Source organism: Podarcis raffonei, chromosome 6 (genome assembly GCF_027172205.1).
Source record: "Podarcis raffonei isolate rPodRaf1 chromosome 6, rPodRaf1.pri, whole genome shotgun sequence".
NCBI classification, from domain to species: domain Eukaryota; kingdom Metazoa; phylum Chordata; class Lepidosauria; order Squamata; family Lacertidae; genus Podarcis; species Podarcis raffonei.
In genome coordinates this window covers 75,148,303-75,168,892 of record NC_070607.1, presented here as the reverse complement: position 1 = coordinate 75,168,892, position 20,590 = coordinate 75,148,303, and the positions used below count along the sequence as shown (strand labels likewise).

The window sequence follows — 20,590 nt, the reverse complement described above, 5'->3', positions numbered from 1 at the left end:
CCAGGAACTTCAGGCAAAACAGCAAATGCTGCCCCCTTGCCATTACTTCTTCTTCCTCCACAGCCCCACCTCCTCTTTCTCCGAAGCCTCCCTCTTGCCTCTGCCTCTTCAAACACCCCACTTCCATCTTTTCTACAGCCCCTCATACACATTGAAGGTGATGAGGGAGTAAAAGGAGGCTGAGGAGGAATGGGTGGCAGTGGGTGGGTGTGGAAGATGCAAGCAGGCATGGAGGAGGACACCACAGTAGCAGGCGAGTGTGAAGGCGTGTTTCTTGGAGGCCAGATTTGCTGCCTGAAGTGGCTGCCTCATGGGCAGACTGGCTCTGAAATGAAAGAATTGCTAGAAGAGCTTGCAGCTTGGGTGAATTGGATTGAAATTATCACTTATAGTTTCTGGAGTTCAAATGCTTTATTCATGTAGGAGCAATTAACAGGATCAGTAGAGATGAATGCAATAAATAGCAGACATCTTGTCTCAACAAGCTCCGATTTTATAGGTGGAGGCCACAAGCAAGCAAGCAGTTCCCTCACTGCGAGAAGTGAAGTTACAGGGAACCAGGCAGAGGGCCTTCTCGGTAGTGGCGCCCACCTTGTGGAATGCCCTCTCATCAAGCTGTCAAGGAAATAAACAACTACCTGACCTTTAGAAGACATTTGAAGGCAGCCCTGTTTAGGGAAGTTTTTAATGACTGATGTTTTAAGGTATTTTTAATATTTTGTTGGAATCTGCCCAAAGTGGCTGGGGAAACCCAGCCAGATGGGCAGGATATAAATAAATTATTATTATTATTATTATTATTATTATTATTATTATTATTATTAGCAAATAGTCCTGACTCACTAGGGATTCAGGTTACCCCTGCACATATTGGAGGAGCTCTGAATGCGCAGGGAACCCCTACAACCCAGGTCAACATGCAGGGGTGCTGGTGTCTGTGCTGTTTGACTTAAGATCAAAAGAGCCCACAGGACTTGCAAGCCCTCTCTCAATGTATTATTTCAATGTATTGAGGGTTTATCTGAGCCCCCTAACACAAGGTTCTATATGCTCACTGAGGATACTCCCAAAGTAACAGCACCAGTTCCCCAATATAAAGCCAGGGTGAACCTAATCTGATAGAACAATTGCATAAGGGATATTTAGCCAAGCTTGCCTGTAGAAATTCTTGAAGGCACAGGACAGGCTCAAAGAACACGTTATTTACAGTCAAAGGAAAACTTTGTGTGAAGTATCTTTCTCCAAGAGATAGAAGACGCCTGGTATTGTATCGTATTTCTCCCGTTTAAGAGAAGGAAAATAGATATATTTCAAAGCGAGAATGGCTCCAGAAAGTTTAATTTAGGAGGCTAATCCCCTGATATCTTTGGGCTTTGTGTTGGTTTTGTTTTTGCTCGAATAAATTTGGCTAGCGAGGAACAGCAGGACTGCCTCAGCTCCCCCACACTGTCTCTGAGCACCACTATATCATTTCCACCATGTTTCAAGACACAGAGTTTAAATATTTTTTAACCTAGTTCCCCCCACACCCACACTCTTTTCTCAAGATGTTCTGTAAAATGCAGTCTTGTTTCCAGTATGCAGTTGGCTGGATTTCTCAACCCATTGCTCTTCTGCATTTGTAGAAGGGAGATGAAAGTAATAAAGAATTTCAAGTCTGATCAAGAAGATATACTGGTGTCAGAAGTCAGCATCACTGGGCACTTGTCAGAGCCCACAGATCAAGGGGGGGGGGCAGTGCTAACCGGAGACACTAGAAAACAATGAGACTTCCTGCAACCATATTTGTTTTTCCTTGTGCATATGCAAAAAAGAGCCTATAACAGACATAGGCAAACTTGGCCCTCCAAATGTTTTGGGACTATAATTCCCATCATCCCTGACATGCTAGGGATCATGGGAGTCGTAGTCCCAAAACATCTGGAGGGCCGAGTTTGCCTATGCCTGGCCTATAGTCCTGGCCACTAATGGGGCCCATGGCATGGCATGAAAGCTATGGCATTTAGGGAGAGAAAACCATAAAACCCTCTAAATTGGCTTTAAAACCAAGCCAGTTATTTTCTCCTCTCATCACTTGTTTTGCTTAACATCCAGCCCAATAAAGGCTGCTGGATGACCCAAAAGCTTGCTCACTTTTTTTATATATATGAAACAAAAAGGTAAGGTAATGAAGGAATCATCCTATTTATCTTCTTCTTATGGGTCAACATGGCTACCATAGCATTTTTTAAAAATTTAGTTTTAACCCTTACAACAACCTCCACTGAAATTCATTATTCTCTTCAGTTTTGCAGATGGGTTGAGGCTTGAGGCTAAGGAAAAGGGGACGTCTGTACAGCCCTCTATCACATTCCTGGCAGAAGTGCGATTCAAACCAGGGACTGGCTGATTTGTAGCCCCATCACTCAGCCGCTATTCTTGCACAGCACCAGCCCACCCCAGAGCTGAACAAGATATTAAAGCAAGAGATTACAGCAACTGGTGCATGCTTCTGCGTTTCATGTTTCTGCTACAAAATGCAAAGCAGAGTTTTATAGATCTCGCCACAGGTGGAATCTGAGACCTGCAGGGGTTGTTGAGTCCAAATTCATATGTTAGAGAACAATGATCTCAAAGTCTGTAGCCCATGAAAGCTTATGGCGAAATAAATTTGTTAGGATGCTACATGACACTTTCTGGCATATTTGCTGCAAACAAGCTAAAATGACTAGTACTCAGGAATTTGCCTTTATGCTTCTATCCCCCACCAACCCCCACCTCCATGTTATGTTCACACCCAGTCAGCAATCAGAAGAAACAACACACAGGGGACACAAATGCTGATGTTGATCAAAGAATCAATGTAGAATAGTAACATAATAATCATTCATTCATTCATTCATTTTTAAGCACTTGTTTCGCAAACGTGACCCAAAGTAACTTAAATCAAAATGTAAGGAGGCATCATTCTTCATTCTGCCCTGTACTTGTCACATGTAGAAGAGTTTCCGTTCCACTGCAGTTCGCCTTCCACCAAAAAGTATTGGAGGAAATAGCAGCAGGTGGGAAGTGGAATCAATTGTGTGTTGTTTATGGACTGAAAGCAGCAGCAGCAACGGAGAACACTGATCATATTTGCTGGATTGATTTCCATTCTGGGCATAGGACAAACAAATGAACACTGTCAGTTTCCACTCCCAGTTCCATTTTCCTTGGAATTCTCCAACATCCCTAGTGTACAAGAAGGTTGTGATGGCTGCATAAGGGGATCCCATGCCAGGGCTACTATTGGTTGTAATAAATCTGGCTGATCGCCTCCCCCAGATACATACACTCTCCCAGCTTAATCCCAAAACTTGCAGGGGCAGCACATAAGTGTAAGTAATTAGAATGAGGTGTATCAACAGCTATGCTGTTGTGGTTTCACAGCACAGGATGCTAAGCCGGTGCTGCAGGGACCTTATGCCAGCATTGCAGACAGATAGGGCTGCTGATTTATTTATTTTTACTGGCCCCGCTCCTGGGCTTTTAACAGCAGAAAGGAAAACGGGCAAAAAAATTAAGCAGAGGCTTCTGCCTGTCGTGCCGAAGGAGCTTCAGCCCCTTAATTTTCTGTTTATGAGGTTGTTGTTAAAGGTTTGTTGTGCAGGGAACTCTGAAGAAGTGCTCCCAGCCAGCTCAGAAGTGGAGCATGGCTCTCACTTATGCTGTATTCAGCTTGGGCCGTGCTGCTTCAGGCTTACTTAAGGATTGCTTTGACGTGGAATTTTCTTCAAACAGCAGGCCTTCCTTGTAACAAACTGCCCTGTGTAGTTTATTTAAGGAGCTCAAACCTACCCGTCTCTCCTTTCATCTTTACAGCTCTGGTTTTTGAAGCCACTTCAGAGGAAGCCACTGCAACGATGAACCTTATAAAGAAACGTATGGTTACACTTTGCTTTTCTTGCTTGAACGTGACTCCTGATGTCAGTCCATAACATTAAGTACATTTCGTTGAGGCACCATTCCTTGCAGGACCAGCCCTACCATTAGGCAAAGTGAAGCGGCTATCTCAGGTGGCAGGCACTGAGGGGCAGGTAGTGGCCTCTATGCCCTCTAAGTCAACCTGTTGTTAGGGATGTTGGGGAATTCTAGCAAAAAAAGAGAGAGAAAGAAATGGGAGCAGAAATGGCTAAAATCTGCTCAATCATCCCTGTTCCACAACAGAACCCAACCCAGCAAATACAATCAATATTTGCGCAGGGGCCATGCTAATCTTCTCTGTATCGTTCCAATTTTAGTATATGTGCTGCTGAAGCTGTTGTTGCTTTCAGTTCACAAACAATATGTAATTGATTACATTTCTTCTCCATTTGCATTGTGTTTCCATTGTATTGAAATGAATGGGGTGGAATAACGTAATGACAACATTATATATGTGATTTTGCCACTGTGGACAGTGAAATGAATAATGTAATTTTTGATGGAAGACAAACTGCAGTGGAGCAGAAACAGTGGTGCATGGAATGAATACAGGGCGGTACGGAAAATGATGCCGTCTTACATCCCTGTCTGCTGTCCTCAGGTCTACTGGAGGACACTGTCCCATCACCAGTGATAAGTTTCAGCTCCAGCTTCTGTACATGGAATGAGGAAGGTACCATCTTGTCCTCTGCCTTCGGTGGAAACTTCCTTTGGTAAACCAGTAAGCTTACCAAATAGGTAACTGTACAAATTGTATTTAAATATTAGTACCTTTATGAAGGCAATAAAGCTGTCATGTCAAAACGATACTTCTCTCGTTAGTTTAAGGTACAACAGGACTGAGAAAAATGACACAAGGAGGGGAAATCAATTTGCTTGATGAAATAAACTAATTAGGTAAATTACACATCTATGATGATGTTAATCGTGCAAGCAACATGTCTTGTCGCGTTTCGGCACTTCACTACTCTCACTGACTGTGTCTCTGTGCCATTTATTAGGAAGAACAGTGAAAAACCCTACATGAACATGCCTTTGTGAGGGAAATGAAAACTGGAATGTGAGTGGTTGGCCTATTAAGAGATCCCCTGCGTCTTTATTAGCAAAATCACTGGGTTCCAGATTGCATAGATGCATATGCAAGTAGGATTCTTTGTGCATAGACTTCCCCTCATCAAATGCCCATGCCAGTGCTATTTCCTGCAGTTTCTCCAATGTGTTCTTCATCTGCGAAAAAAGACTTCCAGTTTTCTGCCTCTTTCACAATGCACATTAAAATTTCTTAATACTTTTGGTGGGATCGGGCTGGGATTTATTTAGCATTGTAAGGTTGGTATAGTTGTGTTTTTCTACCCATGAAACATTTCCCCAACTATCTGCAGCTCACTCAGCTCCCTGTGCCTCCTAATCTCAACAAATTCCATGGAAGGTGTCAGGGAACTGCCATCGGAGCCTAGGGTGGCGGTAAGGCTCCCTGACGATGCAGGAGAAGGAACCAGCAGGGAGAGAGAGAGAGCTTCCTTGGAGGAAGGAAATAGGAGGGACACCAGGAAGAAAGAGGAGGATGCGGAGGGAGGGCTCCGAGACTCTTCCACAGAGAGCAGCAGGGAGAGCCCAGGACCTCCGTTGGGCACGCCCACTCTGCGCAGGAGACTTCCGCGCAGAGAGGCTAGGCGGAGACTTGGAGTGAAGGAATTTTTATGTTGGAAGAAGTTTAGAAAACGCCCACTGAATGATTCTGCCAGTGACTGAGACAGTCATGGAGAAAGGGCTGTCCAGCCAGGGAAAGGTTTATCCAGGCAACGCTGCCTAGAGCTGCAGCACCCTTTACGCACAAGCAACCCTTTACAGAAGGAATTACCTTAGCTGTTTTTACTTGGTTTTGATTGGAGTGGTTTTGATTGAATAGTGGCTCCTGAGAGTGGCATAGTCACTGATTTTGTTTTTAAGGGAAGTTCTCCTTGTATCCTTTAAATAAATTTCTATTCAATCATTTCTTTAAAAATAAAAAAAAAACTTCTCTTAGGGAAAACAAGTGAACAGCTGCTAGGTTCACAGTAGGCAGCCCCCCCCCTAACTTCTTGTGCTAATAATAATAATAAACCCCAGTCAGTAGACATTGAATGATCACCAGGGCTAACTGGCCAAGTTGGTCCTACTAGGGCCAGCAAGGAGACCAGGGAAGAATTTAAATGTGGGGTCCCAGAAAGGGTTTCTTCATAGAAGAGGAAAGGGAAAAGGGAAAAGGGAATAGAGGATCAGGCTAATTCAAATTGAAGGCCAGGCAGAATAGCTCTGTCTTACAGGCCCTGTGGAAGGAGATCAAGTCCTGCAGGGCCCTAGTCTCATGGGACAGAGCATTCCACCAGGTTGAAGCCGTCACTGAAAAAGCCCTGGCTCTGGTGGAGGATAGTCAGGCTTCCTTAGGGCCCAGGACCTTTAAGCTATTATTATTCATGGACCTTAGGATCCTCTGCGGAACATACCAGGAGAGGTGGTCCCATAAGTACGAGGGTTCTAGGCCATATAGACCATAGCTGTCAACGTTTCCCCTTTTTTAAGGGAAATGCCCTTATTCCGAATAGGATTCCTTGCAAGAAAAGGGAAAAGTTGACAGCTAGGCTAGCCCAGCTGAGGATGTTCTGTTCTTTTCAGGAAACATGGGCACCCAGGAAGGCTGCATTGTGCAGACCACTGGGAAGACGCTTTGTGGGGGGGGGAGGACACACACAATCACACCTTAGCCACTCTAAAGCTAAGGTGAGTGCAACAAAAATGCTGAACCCCACTCATGAGAAGTCTTCCAAAGATTTCTCTTCCATTCGATAATTTTTAGTAGAATTCCTGTTCTTGTTAATTAATGGGAAATGATAAAAAGAATGCAGGAAAATGTTCAGTGTAGCACTAGTTCAGGTTCACTGGGTGGCTGTAGGGAGGCCAGAAGCAAATGGTTTGTGTGCAGTTTTCTATTAAACAAAAGTCCAAAGAATGATACAATAATAAAATACTTCATGGTATTGTGTACAAATCTGAGGAGGAGGAGGAGAGAAGAAGGAGAAGGAGGAGGAGGATGAGAAGAAGGAGGAGGAGGAGGAGGAGGAGGAGGAGGAGGAGGAGGAGGAGAAGAAGAAGAAGAAGAAGAAGAAGAAGAAGAAGAAGAAGAAGAAGAAGAAGAAGAAGAAGAAGTAGTAGTAGTAGTAGTAGTGGTGGTGGAATTTCACCACCACTACAATTTCTGTGATCTCTAAAATACACATCAGGGCCTCAGAGGCTTAATATTGAGATTGCTTGTGCAAATAGCCAGCAGCTGTGATTGAGACAAGTTGCTATAATATAATGTGCAAAGTGGTTTTTGTGAATGTCATAAGCAACATTCACATGATCATTTACAAAATAAAATTAATTGGAGGAGGCCGCCTCAAAGGATATGCAAAACCTCAGGCATTTAAATGTCAACATTCTTTTATACCAGGAAACCAATGTAGTGCCCTCCAGATGTTGGACTCAAGTTCCCATCAGCCTCATGGTCAGGGATCATGGGAGATGCACGGCAACAACAGCTGGAGGTAACCAAATTGACTGCTCTGCCACCCATGTTGATTGTGCAAATTCCCTAGTTTGTAGTATGGCCTAGCACAGTTGTTCTGTTGCTTTTCAGTTCTGAAACAACAACAACAGCAACAGCAACATAATCATCATCATTTCCTGTCTACTCTTCACCCATAGGTCCCAGCAATGTAAAATTACAGTATTAAAATGAATTATAACAATTTATAATCAAATGAATAGGGTGGGTCCTAAAACATGCATCTCAAGAGTCAAAGGCCAGGGTAAATAAATGTCAGATTCACATTAAAACCCTGAAGTAGCCATATCAGATTTGGCCTAACTTTCATTTAAGTAGAAAATCTAGCTTGGTTCTGTAGCTCAACGCTATGCTGAGAGAGTGCTCATAAGGAAAACACTGCTGGTTCCTCATTTTCTTTTTCTTCCTTGTAACACAAAGACGGGTTTTCAAATTAAGAGAAACGGAAAAGAAATAATAAGATAAAGAAATAGGGAGTTGGAGTGGAAAATTCCTGGAACGTGCTCTGTTTTGACAGGTTTTGTAAGCCTTCAAAAAGGTTGGCTTCTGGGAATTTGGAAAATAAATAGGCCCTAACAAAAGGACTATGGTAGTTGGTTTGCTGTCCAGCAGTAAACACAGCAAAAACACATGAACATAGGTATGTAAGATCTGCTGGGTCAGACCAAAGGCCTACATAGTCCAGCATTCTACTTCCATAGAGGCCAACCAGCTTAGAAACAGAGCATAATAGTATTTTTCTGCTCATGAATCTACAGAGGGATGTATCAAAGCCATTTCTGCTGTCAATCTCAGGGAAGAAATAAAAGGCAAAGGAACCTCAGTGTCCCCTCTAAAAGGAACAGTAAATCCAAAGGGGGAGGTTGGTTTTAGAAAACTGTTGGAGAGAAAGCATCATCCTTTTCCTGAATGGGATATTCTGTTTTATTTATTATATTTATATCCCACCTTTGCTTCAAGGTGGAAGACCTGGTCTTCCCCCTCACAACAGCCCTGTGAGATGGGTTAGGCTGAAAGACAACGAGTGACCTGAAGTTACATAGTGAATTTCAGGACTGAGTGGGGATTTGAACAAAGTGTTGGTGCTGACCTTTAAAGCCCTAAACGGCCTCGGTCCAGTATACCTGAAGGAGCGTCTCCACCCCCATCATTCTGCCCGGACGCTGAGGTCCAGCACTGAGGGCCTTCTGGCGGTTCCCTCATTGCGAGAAGCAAAGCTACAGGGAATCAGGCAGAGGGCCTTCTCGGTAGTGGCGCCCGCCCTGTGGAACGCCCTTCCAGCAGATGTCAAAGCGATAAACAACTACCTGACATTCAGAAGACATCTTAAGGCAGCCCTGTTCAGGGAAGTTTTTAACGTGTGATATTTTACTGTATTTTTGGTTTTTATGGAAGCCGCCCAGAGTGGCTGGGGAGGCCCAGCCAGATGGGCGGGGTATAAATAATAAATTATTATTATTATTATTATTATTATTATTATTATTATTATCATTATTTTGTCTTCCAGATCCTACTCTTAGAACTCTAAATACTACACTATACTACACTGTCTCTCTGCCAGATCTGTCACAAAAATAAATCTTTCCACATAAACCTGGTGCAGAAAGACATTTCTGTAAAGAGAGTGCCTATCCATACCTTGATGAGGCACTCCTGGTGGTCCCAAATGAAGTGAAGTATATAGTGCAGGGGCCCAGGGAAAAGCCTTTTTGGTGGTGGCTCAGTGTCTGTAGAATTCACAAAGGGATATTGTTACCAAAGATAGCTCTGTCTAACATTATGGGCAGTCTAGTAGCACAGAGGGATATATGAAGTGGGGTGCTGACCAAAGCTTCATACTGCTGCAGGGATTGTTGCCCAAAACCAGCTGTCTCCAATGTTCTTATTGTCTTCTATACTGATGTGTTGATTGTAAATATGCAGGCTCATTTTGCAAAATAATATCTGGCTTCTTAGAGGATAAATCACCTTTCCTTCATTCTGCTAACAATCTCTCCAGTGATCTGCACTCTGCAGCCTTCCTGGGTGCCCATCTTTCCTGAAAACTCCATGGCAACCTCAGCTGGGTTATCCTGTAATCAGGAGAGGCCAGGAAAGCTGCATACTGTGTGACTGACAGCTGTTTCTTATTGTTTGAAGTATTTTATTTTTCAAGAAAACTGCACAAAGGTTTTTTAACCCCCCCCCCCCAAGTGGCCATGCTGACCTCGGGGTCCCATGCTTCAATAAATACAGAAAAATATGTTGTTACTTCTCTTATTGGGCTTTTTCGGGAAGTGCCAGCAGCTGGGGAGGCTGCAGAGCACTGGAGAAAAGTTTAGTGGAAAGAAAAGCATGCAGCACACCCACAGCCCCCTTGCAACGATGAGGTAATGTCAGTTCTATAAAAAAAATTCCCAAAGTGTCCTAAGAGAGAGGCAGAAAAATGGAAGCCTCTGTTACACAGGGAGAAAACTTGTAACTCTGGAGGAGAGATTTCTGCCCAGAAATAGCGTGTGTGAAAAGTGGCGATGTTGGAATCATACAGGGCCATGCTGATGCTGTTTAGATGAGCCATCTGCAGTCCGCTATAAACACAGTAATAAATATATCCATGTTTGCCACTGCCTACTTAGAAAGTACAAATTCTCCCAAATATGCAAAGATATCAGATACATCCAGAGCCCAGAAATAAAATGAGCCAGGTGAGAAATATACAAGCCATGACAACAGCTTACCCTAATGGACAAGGAGAAATGAGCTCAGCTGTTGACACAATACTAAAGGGTGTGTTTTTTCCAAGTTGAAAGTAATATTATTGTGGCTTGGGAAGACAGTGTTTCTTTCTTGCAGCTTTGCTATTTTGAAAAGAAGCCACCCAGTAGTTAGCATATCGATTTACTGTTGTAGAGACAGACATTTGCTTGAAAGGAACACTCAATAATAGAAAGCGTCAGAAACTTTTATTGTGTTTGGACTTGTGTTTAACCAAACCTAATGTCTCAATGGAATAACAAACCACTTATATGAAAACGCTAAGTGGCTTCTATGAGCCTGGTCCAAATCTCCCCCAACTCCCCTCCCCCTAATTGTCAGTTGGAGTCCCATAGAGGTTAATAGGAACTGGAGCAAACAAGCCCATTGTCACAGAAAAGGAAATGGATACGCTTACAGTTTTCTAAGAAGAAGTATTGTTTCACCCTTGCCTTCATTCTGCAAATTGCTGACTACTTTATCCCTAAACAAATTTCAGCAAAATAATTCAGTTTGGGTCACATAAACCTAACTACATCCTGACAGGCTCTGAATTGGCAAAAAAATACTTGGGGTCATGGAAGAAACTTCATTAAAAATATCAACTTAAGCCAGACCGGGGATACTTTTTTGGCCTGTGGACTGCATTCTCTTCTGAAGAACTTTCTGGGGCCCTATGCCAGTGGTGGCTGTGGCCAGAGGCAAAAGCAGGAGCAATAGATGTGACTCTTACAGGAGGCCACACTCCAGCCATGCAGTTCTATATGCACACATAACCATATCTGCATCCAAACAAGGAAGATGCATTATTGCAGCTCAATGACATAGTTCAGCCACCAAAAGCTTCTGAAGGCTCAGAAGAGGTGGGGAGGGGTGAGAACTAGGGGAAAGTGGTCTAGGCATGGCCTGCGATGAGTCCTGAAAGCCAGAAAGGCCTGGAGAAGTCGTATTTGGCCTCTCAACCTGAGGTTTCCCACCCCTGAACTAACTCTTGAACCAAATGGGACACTAATTGCAGGGTAGAGGACAGAAATTATTCCACATGGATGGACATCTAAGAGACTAGTGTCACTTTTGTAAATAGAAAACTACCTCAGCCAGCAGTGAGGGTATAATGCTACTGGCAAGGAGGCATGCTTGAGGAATTTGCTTGGTACAGTTTCAAAAGCAGGTTCATCTGATCAGCACCTCCTGAATTTGATCAATAGTTCTTCTTTGAAATCTGAATTCCAGTGAATTGCACAAAATATTCAAAGGAATGCCTTTAAAAAAGAGAGAGACATTCCTTTCTTACAGGTAAAAGATCTGAAACACCTGGAAAGTGCCTCATTGCTGCTGCATGATGAAAATGGGGCTGTAAATGCCCCTGAGAGTGAAAAGATTAGGGACAGATGAATCGTTCTATTTCTAGTCTGTGCCAGTTTCGCACGTGTTTATTCATAAATGTGTCCCATTTATGGATTATTCCGTGTTTTTAAAAAAACCTGCATTTTTTATTCAGTTTATTTATTATTTTTGCATTAAAAAACTCAACATCAACAATGATGTACATATGTTTGATTATGTTGTAAACTGGTGGCATTGTATCCTTCATAGTCACAATGTTTTTCTTTACATTCCAAGAATTTTTATTGAGTGTAACATTTTAGCCTTTTCCTTATCCCAATGAGTCTCTCCAGAGAGTTCCATTGTTGGCAGCGGCTGGATTTGCTAAGATTATATTTTGTCAATTGAACAAATCCATACCATTGAGCATAAAAGTCTATGTGCATTTTGTTATTTCTTCATTTCTTTTTGAAGTAAAGAAATGGACTGCAAAATTTGGAGAAATGCAAAAACTGAAAGGTAACTGAGTACTGCAGAAGAAAGTGTGGATCAGGCCATTTTGCTTAAAAATACAAACCAAATGAAATTGTTGAGCATCCTTAGATTTGGACATTGTACAGGGGGGCATACTGTCCACATGGGCTGCTATGTACAGCAATCTTTTGGGGGTCATGGGTCATAAAAGAGTGGCTGGAGATCATCATGACCTATCATGACCTTCAGACCTAGACATCTGAAGGCAGCCCTGTTTAGGGAAGCTTTTAATGTTTGATGTATTTTAATATTTTTTTGGAAGCCGCCCAGAGTGGCTGGGGAAGCCCAGCCAGATGGGTGGGGTATAAATAATAAATTATTATTATTATTATTATTATTATTATTATTATTATTATTATTATTATCATCATCACTCTCAGGCACAATTGCACCCGTCATTTTTCAATATGGAGAGTCAGATCTGTGGTTTTTTTTAGCTGATGCAGGCAGATCAAAAAGGGAGAGAAAGTGTTAAAATCAGCTGTCAGAACACTTCATAAGTACTTTCCCCCCCCAGGAAAGCACCTGAATGGAAATGGGTCAGAATGAATCCAGAGCGAACACATGCAAATGGGACCCAGAGCAAATGACAGACAGATCTACTTCCTCACTGATTTGGATGTGCAAGTGGCTGACAGATTACTGAGATTACTGTAACAGTCTCCCATTCACCCTAATGGACCAGCCTCCTGGCTTCCAGGCAGACATTCCACGAGAAACAGTATCCTAGTTGCATGAAGTCTCAACCCAGCAGAAGTGGTCTTTGGCGGCTCCAACTCTAAGGCTGAGTCCGGTATCTGTGTACTTGACAACCAGTTAGGAATAATCAGGAAAGAAAGAGGGAGAGGAGGAGAGAGGATGCATTTCTGGTACACTTACATTTAGAGTAATGACAGATGTAACATGTAACATGTCAAGGCAAAAAATCTTCAATTTCACAACTGTCTCAACTGGCAGTGACTGACCAGTAATGAGACCTTGGAATCGTAGGGGACAGCTCAATGAAGGCTAGCACCTGTTAGGAAAGGAACTGAAAATAAAACTGCTGATATCATAATGCAGTTAGACAAATCAGAGGTGCAACCACACGTGGATTAGAGTTGCACAAGAATGCCAACTGCACTTCAATTGTGCAGAATGAATTTGCTGGCATGGGATTGAATCCCACCTTCAAAAGAACAACAGTCTGGATGCACCCTCAGTCCGATTCAGGCATCCGTCGTTCCTTCTCCTACAGTTAAATATTCAGCATTTATGCATGGTTTGCTGTTCAAGTTGTGTACGAGTTACCAATAAAATTGAAAACTAATTTACAAGACAGCGTGGAGAAATACACAACCTAGTGTGCATTGGAGGCCAGAACAATTCATATGGTGCTCCGATTTTTGTAATGGGAGACAACTATAATCCAGAATGGAAAAAGTTGGGTTAAGTGTAACCCATGGAATATATGAGTTGGCAGGTCAATTCAGAATCATGAGCTGTGCATTCTCTCCTTTGTAAGCTGCCAGCCAGATACCACAATAAAGTTCACAAAGAGGGAACAATGATGGTATCCCATCCCCATTTGTTTGTCTCCGGCATCTGGTAGCCAGAGGTATATTGTCTGTGACTCTGAAGCTGGTATTCTTCCCTACTTCTTTTTAAATGAGACAATTTATGCAGTGTCACCCCATTGTTGCATCCCATTGTTGATTAAATCCATAAAGTGCATATGTGTGTGTTATGACCTTTTGTTACTCTCAAGCCTAATTATCAATTTCACTTAAAAAGCACCAAGTTATTTTTGAATGTGTGAATAATTGTCTGTTCATTCTTTCCATGCTGTACACGAATTCATAAATCTTATGAGATCTCCATATGTGGTTCCACCCCAGCCTAAAAAGCCCAGCTGTTTAAAACCTTTCTCCATATGTTTCTCTATGATTTGCTTTTAAGCAAATGATAAAGGTTTTTCACGACCACTGCTATCTCTTTCTACCCATTTTCAGGTTGGGCACATCAACTTGAGGGTAAGACAAATGTCACATTTCCAGACTGGAAAGGCCAGATGAGATGTATCCACTCCTCCACGATCTCCAGCGTGGAGAGTTCTGAAGAAAGCAACAGCAAGAATTAGCCGTGGGCAGCTTTGTTTGGCTGAAGCCAAGTATGTTGTCGTAGCCCTTTCAAGTCCTGGAGCAGCTTTGCAAACGGGGACCATAGCTGCAGTGATGCTCTATAAGCACCTCTGATTCTCAGTGACATATGACATGGTCATCTGAAGGAAAGGAATATTATGCCGACTGGGGAAGTCCTGCACATCGTCTTATTCATCTGGGAATGGAAGTCCACTTAACTGTGATGCCTTTTGGGGAGCCAAAGTATATCTATTTTATAAATGGTGCAGCTGGTCTATGCCAGGGATGACAAACCCATTGTGACATCTATCTCAAAGTCAAGAACATAAGAAGAGCCTATTGGATCAGGCCCAATGAATGACCCGTCTAGTCCAGCAGTGTGTAACCTTTATTATGGATTAACAAGAAATGTGGCGAAGACCTAAACCAGACCTGGGGGCCAAATGTAACTCTCTAGGTTTTTTATCCAGCCCTTGGGAATTGCCTCAGACCACACCCTTCATCAACCCTGCTCTACAACCTTCATGAGACCCTTTTGGGGTGATGGTGGTGGTAATGCCTCTTGCTTGCTTCAATGGAGATGTGTGCAGAACAACAACAAACAACAACAACAACAACAAACACCACACACCTTGTGTGGATGGAATGCATCCCATAGTACAATGGGAAGGGTCATGTCCCCTACAGTACCCACTTCTGCTTTTGGACATGGTCACTAGTGACATGCGCACCATGCCCTACCCCCAAAGCTTCTCTAGAAAAAATGCAGACCTCCTGCTGAAAAAAAAGGTTCCATCCCTCTGAACTCAATATTTCCTACCCAAAATATACAAGTTACTAGTCATTAAGCAAGTACAATATAGTCGCTCCTACAATGTATATGTGACTGTGAAAGTCAAACCTACAATCAGGTTTGTGGTGTTAGAACCACAAAACAACGATTTTACCCACCTCCCTAATTCTCCTTTCTGAATTTTGATACTGAATATTCTTAGAATATTCTCTGGCTATAGGATTAAGAGCACAAAAGCCCGCTGGATCAAGCCAAAGGTCCATCTAACTGAGCATCCTGTTCTCACATTGGCCAATGAATATTTAGAATTCAGAAGTATAATTTGATATATGATGACTTTGCAGTGACCATCAACATTTGACTGGTGACCTGTAAAAAAATTCTATATTAATTTCATCTCTTCATTTAGCCAATCCACTTAAATCCGCTTAAATGAGTGAAAACGGGTGGAGTTTTATGTCAGAATTCAATTCTGAAACCCAAATGACAAAGTGTCAACATCAAAGCATAAATTGCACAATTTCAAAATGTGTGAAATGTAAACTATTAAAATGTAATTTTGTATTTCAGAAATTTGAAATTCTGCAATTTATGTTGATGCTCTCACATAACAATCAGCCATTGTAAGAAGAAAGCAACAGAGGAAAATATAGCAATGTGGAAGATGAATTATTATTATTATTATTATTATTATTATTATTATTATTATTTGTGTGGTACATATAAAAATAGATGAGAATTACAATGCAGCATCCTTGTAACATGCCCAGCTGCACATATTGATCACATGTATAAATCTAAGGAGGACAAAACTACCAAAATGAAACATCAGTGTAGATTTCTCTCTCTCTCTTGTAAAACTTTGACTTTGCATCACTTTATCTATATTTAACCTCCCACAGGCTCCAGCCCAGTACAAGCCCACGAATTAAATTCATTATTATTCATTATTCAAACACCATCCCTTTGTTTTCTGGAATAGCTTTGTAGCCTGGAGTCAAATGAGCTAAAGTAAAATTATGTGACTTGGCATTGAAAATATATTACTTCAGCTGCCAGAACGGATTTAACAGAATATGTGCACAGTTCGTCACTTCTTCCACAACTGCCTTCATGCGCACAAAGGGGTATGACAGCCCCTGAGTTATGAGGGGCCATTCGAGGGGCTGTGATGGATTAGATTGTTTTATGCACTGACTTAAGATCTCATTTCCTGCAACATTCACAAGTGCTTTCTCTACGACTGAACAGAAACTCACTCTGTCCTATGAGGGTTGCTCTTCCTTGTTAACTAGAGAAGCTGAGGATATCAGAGAATGGGATGACGTGCGCTCTCTTGGATAAGACCTTTTGGAATGAGCTAAATGACTTGAAAGAACTCAACATTAGGGTCTCTTCCCCTCTGACACTCCCAGTTAGCCCATCTTTCTTTCTTTCTTTCTTTCTTCCTTTCTTCCTTTCTTCCTTTCTTCCTTTCTTCCTTTCTTCCTTTCTTCCTTTCCGCCTAAGAGCCAGAATTAACTATTGTTCTTCAAACAGGCCTGGATGTTCAGGTAAGTCTGCTCAGAAACAGTTAACACAGCATCATACCTACCTGCTGGCCCTATTCCTTGATGCACCTGTCAGTCACACACCCTGGTAGCACACATTTTATATCAGTGAAGCATCAACAAGCATGCAATCCATGTACCCAGTGTTATTTTTCTAGAAAAAGAGGTGCCGGAACTCACCATGAATGCCCCCCTCTTGTTCTCTTATAATGGCAATGGCACCCACCTAAGAGGTGCCAGAACTAAGTTCCTGTGGTTCTGGCTGAAAAAATAGCCCTGCATGTAGCTGTGTACACAAATAGTTGAGCTCTACACTCAAGCAGTTATTCACATGCAACGTATGATTTGTGTAGAGTCTGTGCACCTCTGTACATAACAGCAGACTTGTAGAGACAGCTTGTACCTGTGTTCAGTGTGTGATGTGTGAACAAGCCTTGAGAAAAGACTGTGCATGTGTTGGGTCCTTTCTCACTTATGTCAAATGTGTGACCACAAGGGTTTAAACAGAAGGCAAGCTGATGAGAGTGTGCTCTTGCTCCCACCTTGACTGGCTGCATGTTATAGGACCTACAGACAAAGGTTTATCTCCAAACTTAACAAATCTTAGTGCTAAGATTGGACATGGGGGGTCCCTAAGCACGTAGGTGCTCATAACAGAGAATAATTATCTCTTTGTCCAATGTCATATGACATCAGGTGAATGACGGGTGGCTGTGGTTTGCCCCAAATGGCCTTGCAGGGCCAAATTCAAAGGTCTGGTGGGCCTAACATTAGGCCCACAGGCTGGGGGTTCTCACCACTGATACAGGTCATTTATATAACCATATAATCTTCATCTTTGCGAAAGAAAGGATCCCTCACTGATTGTGCTGAAAAAGCCAACATTTGTATAAAATGACTGTGCATAGGCACTATTCAGACTTTCAGATGGATGTGTGACGTTTTGAAGAGGAGAAACTGGGCATAGATCCAGCATTGTCCCGGCTTTCTCTAACAGATCCCAGATCCTAAATGGGAATGTGCTAACCCTTCTCAAAAGTATGCTGAGGGATCATGTGCCCTTGGATACCATGGGTCTGGTTATTCTGCTCAACCAGAGAGGCCCCATAGATCCATGCTGCCTCTGAACCATCTGCTTCTTGAGAGCATAAGCAGACACTCCCTGCCCATTTTGCCACAGAACTACCACAGCAGCTCCCCTTCTCCTTGGGTTATTTTCTACAGTAGTTGGCCTCTTCCTTGGTGCTATTTAGCTGCCATGGCAACTAGAACTGGCCAACACCCTGCTCTCCCACAGACATACATTCCATCTGGTCATGGTCATAGTGTCTGAAGCCAAGGGCTGATGACATATAATGGTGGCTAGACTGGCTTTTCTCTTTCTCATATACAGTGGTACCTCGGGTTACAGATGCGTCAGGTTACAGACGCTTCAGGTTACAGACTCCGCTAACTCAGAAACAGTACCTCAGGTTAAGAACTTTGCTTCAGGATGAGAACAGAAATTGCGTGGCAGCAGCGGGAGGCCCCATTAGCTAAAGTGGTACCTCAGGTTAAGAACCATTTCAGGTTAAGAACGGACCTCCGAATAAATTAAGTTCTTAACCCGAGGTACCACTGTATATATATATGGGGAACCTTGGTTGCTGGAGCCATGAATCAACCGTGTTCTATATGAATTATTTCATCTATCATACTAGTTACTGGAAGGTGACAAATTGGGTAAATTCAGACATGGGAAATTTTAGCATTTCTTTTCCAAATAGAATGCTAGTACTTCTGTCCCATTTTCTAGTGTTCCTTTCACACTGCAGTACCTGTTGAACTGTTGTGACTTTTTTGACTCCTGTACCAATCTGCCATACTTAATTTCATTCACATTAGTAGTCCATTGTATTACATTGTTTGAAATGTAATACAGAAATTAACAGGGTAATGTCAGGAAAGTGGAATAAAATTGTCATGTGAATGCAGACATAGAAGTACACATTCTACAATTGGAGTTTTCATTACTGGAAACTGAACAGTTCTTAAAGGGATGTCAAGCATGTGGACGTACTGGGAGCCCAAATGCAGGATGGGACAGGAGTCGGTTCTGCACTTTCCCTTGCAGGGAATAGTGAGAGGTCAGTAGAATAATCTATAGGTATGAAACCTTAGTCTACCAGGGTTGGGAGTTAGGGGGAAGGAATCAAGTAGCTTGCTGCTAACTTCCCTTAAACTTAGAGTCTATATTAGGTGGAAGAAGAAGTGGGCTCAGAGGATTAGCCTGAGTTCATTCTTAAAAACCAGTTTACCTCCAAGGTGTCCTTTAAATCAGACTTTAGGCTTGTGGGGTCTACTTTGTTTTTTATTAAAACCCCAAGGTCCACTCAGTAGAGCCTGATGCATAATAGTGGCTCAAAGGGTGTGTGCCCAGGAATTTGTTGTTGCTGTTGTTTTCATTTGTAGAACTGCACTCAATGTTTTCCCCCTATGAACTCACTCCCATTTTTTTTCTCCAAGCTTGATTTGCTCCAGGAGACTAATTTATGAGGGGCTGGGAGATGGGGAGAGGGGAAGACTATTTGTTGTTGTTATTGTTAAACAATAACAATCATTCAAATTTTCGCATATCGTCCAAATATCTACCAGCGGATGTCAGTCTCTCTTCTGCAAAAACATGCTTTAAATTGCAAGGAGGGCTAGCAATATGTAGATTAAAGGAAAACAGGGAGAGATATTGTCCATGGGTGGCAGTTCATGGGGGATGTAACTGAAGTCAGAGGAGGTCTGGCCTTTGAGGTCAGTTGTCTCCCTGCTAATTCACCAGTGAAATGATCTTTTTTCCCCTTTTTCTTTTTGAAGTCTGCATTTGTACACATCTATTTACAAAGAGCCATTTCTTCAATGATGCTGTGTCTGATAACAGTAAATAACTCTAATGCAAGTGTCTCACCACTGTCCTAGGTTGCACAGTTGTGGCACATGCATCTCAGCAACCCACACTCAGCTCTTAGCTTTTGAAAAAAACAATGCCCATTTAGTAACTCAAACAAAAAGATTCAAGCCAACAAATCGCACAAAGGGAAAATGTTTAGTTCGCTTTGCCTTGTGGGGCTTTGAAAGTTCCATGCTGCTGACTTCATGGAGCTTCCATTCCCATCACTTTAGAGGCATGGTTAATCGTGGATGAATAATTGTTTTAGGAAGTGGCCTACGTGGACAAAAAAAAGTGATGTTATTGGAGGCCTGCTGAGTAGTGTGTCAATAAGGATTTCAGCATCATTTGTGAGAGGATAACATTTGCTTTTTCTGGAGCCTGAGAAAAGATGAGCTAAAAACCCCTTGTCTTTGGAAAAAAATTTTATATATGTCTGTATTGCGTAAACTTTGGTGAATCTCCATGAATATGTTACTTATAGCAGCCCATGTTAACTATAATTATATTACTAGAGTATCTTATTAAATAAATAATAAAAGAGCAATATCCAGTTGCCGTCTCGGTTATTAGATTTCAATTTCAATTGATTGTCAAGAACACGGCCATTAAGATTCAACATCTGTTTAATAGGTATATCTTATTACACAGTAATACTTAAGTCCACATGCAACATCTGATTTTATACGAGACACAGTTTAAATAAACTCATTATGCAATCATGATCTACAACCTAGCTAAACACGGACCTTTGAAAATGACACATGAGTTTAATCAAAGCCTGTGCCTCAAAGTGAGCAGAACTTAACCACTGGACTGAGTCATAGCCCTATTTTGATTTCACAGCTGCAACCAGTGAAGCCAGCACCCTCTGAGAGCTTCCTGACTCTACAGTGTATCTCATTCTCCCATGGATGAGAAACAGGCAAGTATCCTCTTTGTTTTGAAATAAAGTAAATATTTACACACTTCTTGCAGGGAAGGTGCCACCACCACCTTGTTAGTCACCGTCAAGTATGGCATAAGAGACCCTTCAGTAACGTTGATTGGACTAAATCAATGACCAGCAAGAAAGAAGACAGATGT

At 42.2% G+C, this 20,590-nt stretch overlaps 1 pseudogene; it reads right to left on the bottom strand.

The window, feature by feature from the left end:
• Nucleotides 1–4,180: 4,180 nt before the first annotated feature.
• On the bottom strand, nt 4,181–4,279 carry LOC128416788 (uncharacterized; annotated as a pseudogene).
• Nucleotides 4,280–20,590: the final 16,311 nt, after the last annotated feature.